This window comes from Chiloscyllium plagiosum, unplaced genomic scaffold, assembly GCF_037043375.1.
Source record: "Chiloscyllium plagiosum isolate Xiang-an unplaced genomic scaffold, Cpla_swu_hap1 HiC_scaffold_7, whole genome shotgun sequence".
Classification (NCBI taxonomy): domain Eukaryota; kingdom Metazoa; phylum Chordata; class Chondrichthyes; order Orectolobiformes; family Hemiscylliidae; genus Chiloscyllium; species Chiloscyllium plagiosum.
The window spans coordinates 63,751,891-63,755,240 of NW_028270145.1; positions in this window are offsets into that span (position 1 = coordinate 63,751,891).

Here is a 3,350-nt window from a genome sequence, read left to right on the forward strand (position 1 = left end):
ATCCCAATTCAGTTGGAAAAACAGAAATGCAAAATGTGTGGCAGATTGGAAAGTGTAATATCCAAAGGGACCTGGGTGTCCTTCTTCTTAAGTCACTGAAAGCCAACATGCAAGTTCAGCTAACAATGAAGAAGTCAAATGGTATGTTCGCCTTTCTAAAAATAGGTCAATGTATAAAATGTGAATCACTGGTGTTGGCTGTTGCTATCTGCGAATGAAACAATCTCAGTATATAGGAATTAGGACTAAAGGTGGGCCAGTCAGTCCCTCAAACTTGTTCTGTCATTCAGCTGGATCATGGAAACATGCTTCTTGCATCTACCCTGTACAGCACTGCAAGAATTTTTTTATGCTTCACTGAGATCACTTCTCATTCTTCTAAGCTCTTGAGAATATAAGATTAGTTTCCTTAATCACTCTTCATAGGCCAATGAATTCAATGCATTTGTTATAAATTCTTCCTGAGGTAAGGAAACCAAAAACTTGTACACAATACTCTAGATGTGGCCTTGCAAGGCTCTATATAATTTACAATTGCAACAAGACTTCTTTCCTTCTATATTCAAATCCTCTTGCAAGAAAGGCGAACATACCATTTGACTTCTTCATTGTTAGCTGAACTTGCATGTTGGCTTTCAGTGACTTAAGAAGAAGGACACCCAGGTCCCTTTGGATATTACACTTTCCAATCTGCCACACATTTTGCATTTCTGTTTTTCCAACTGAATTGGGATAATTTCATGTTTTTCCACATTATATGCCATCTATCATTTTCTTGCCCACTCATTTAACCTTACCACCCTCAAAGATTCTTTGCATCCTCCTCAGAACTCTTATTCCATTTAGTTTCGTGTCAATAGCAAACTTATTTCATATTCACTTCAAGTAGTTCACTGAATGAATTAACTATTTTAAAATTTCCTTTAAGTGCAATCAAAGTATTTTAAAATTATCAAATTAATTGTTTTCAGCATTTGATGTAGGGAGTTCAATGAATTCATTGAATCACTTGAGCAATGGAATTATCATAAGGAACCATCTCTTGATTAAATTCGACTGTTCTGCTTTCAAGACCATCACTCCATAACAAATAAACTAAAATGCATACAGCATGTGATGGAAAAGGATAGACCAGATCTAAACGTTGAAGTTCTAAATTGGAGAAAGGCCAATTTTTATGGTATTAGGCAAGAACTTTCAAAGCTGATTGGGGGCAGATGTTCGCAGGTGAAGGGATGGCTGGAAAATTGGGAGCCTTCATAAATGAGATAACGAGAATCCAGAGAAAGTATATTCCTGTTAGAGTGAAAGGGAAGGCTGGCAGGTATAGCAAATGCTAGGTGACTAAAGAAATTGAGGGTTTGGTTAAGAAAAAGAATGAAGCATATGTCAGGTATAGACAGGATAGATCGAGTGAATCCTTAGAAAAGTATAAAGATAGTAGGAGTATACTTGAGAGAAATCAAGAAGGCAAAAAGGGGACATGAGATAGCTTTGTCAAATATAGTTAAGGGGAATCCAAAGGGTTTTTACAAATACATTAAGGACAAAAGGGTAACTCGGGAGAGAATAGGACCCCTCAAAGATCAGCAAGGCGGCCTTTGTGTGGAGCCACAGGAGATGGGGAGATACTAAACAAGTATTTTGCATCAGTATTTACTGTGGAAAAGGACATGGAAGATATAGAATGTAGAGAAATAGATGGTGACATTTTGAAAAATGTCCGTATTACAGAGGAGGAAGTGCTGGATGTCTTGGATGGTAAGGACGAGCCAGGGAACTATAGACCAGTGAGCCTGATGTTGGTGGTGGGCAAGTTGTTGGAGGGAACCCTGAGGGACAGGATGTACATGTATTTGGAAAGGCAAGGACCGATTAGGGATAATCAATATGGCTTTATGCGTGGGAAATCATGTCTTACAAACTTGATTAAGTTTTTTGAAGAAGTAACAAAGAGAATTGATGAGGGCAGAGTGGTAGACGTGATCTGTATGGCCTTCAGTAAGGCGTTCGACAAGGTTCCACATGGGAGACTGGTTAGCAAGGTTAGACTCACTGAATACAGGGAGAACTAGCCATTTGGATACAGAACTCGATCAAAGGTAGAAGACAGAAGGTAGTGGTGGAGGGTTGTTTTTCAGACTGGAGGCCTGTGACCAGTAGAGTGCCACAAGGATCAGTGCTGGGTCAACTTCCTTTCATCATTTAAATGATTATGATGTGAGCGTAAGAGGTATAGTTAGACTGGAAAGGATTGAGGTTAGTTACAAACAGGTGTTATCAATTCTAGAAGGAGTGAAAGTAGACAAGTTCCCTGGGCCGGATGGAATTTATCAGAGGATTCTCTGGGAAGCCAGGGAGGAGATAGCAGAGTCTTTAGCTTTGATATTTGAGTCGTCATTGTCTACAGGTTTAGTACCAGAGGACTGGAGGATTGCAAATGTTGTGCCCTTGTTCAAGAAGGGCAGTAGAGATGACCTAGGTAATTATAGACCAGTGAGCCTTACTTCTGTTGTAGGAAAGGTTTTGGAAAGGATTATAAGAGATAAGATTTATAATCATCTAGCAAGCAATAATTTGATTTCAGATAGTCAACATGGTTTTGCCAAGAGTAGGTCATGTCTCACAAACCTCATTAAGTTTTTTAACCGTGTGTAGATGAGTGTAGGGCAGTTGACGTGGTATACATGGACTTCAGTAAAACCTTTGATAAGGTTCCACTTGGTCGGCTATTGGAGAAAATGCAGAGGCATGGGATTGAGGGTGATTTAGCAGCTTGGATTAAAAACTGGCTTTCTGAAAGAAGGCAGTGAGTGGTGTTTGATGGAAAATATTCAGCCTGGAGTCCAGTTACTAATGGTGTGCCACAAGGACCTGTTTTGGGACCACTGCTGTTGGTCATTTTTATAAATGACTTCGATGCAGGCAATGGTGAATGGATTAGTAAATTTGCAGATGACACTAAAGTGGATGGAGTAGTGGACAGTTTGGAAGAATGTTACATGTTGCAGGGAGATTGGATAAACTGCAGAATTGGGCTGAGAGTTGGCAAATGGAGTTCAATACAGCTAAATGTGAGGCGATGCACTTTGGGAAGAATAACAGGAAGGCAGAATACTGGGTCAATGTAAAGATTCTTGGTAGTGTGGACATGCAGAGGGATCTTGGAGTCCATGTACATAGATCCCTGAAAGTTGCCACCCAGATTGATAGTGCTGTTCGGAAGGCATATGGTGTGTTAGGTTTTATTCGTAGAGGGATTGAGTTCCGAAGCTACAATATCATGCTGCAACTATACAAAACACTGGTGCAGCCACACTAGGCATAGTGTATACAGTTCTGGTTGCCAT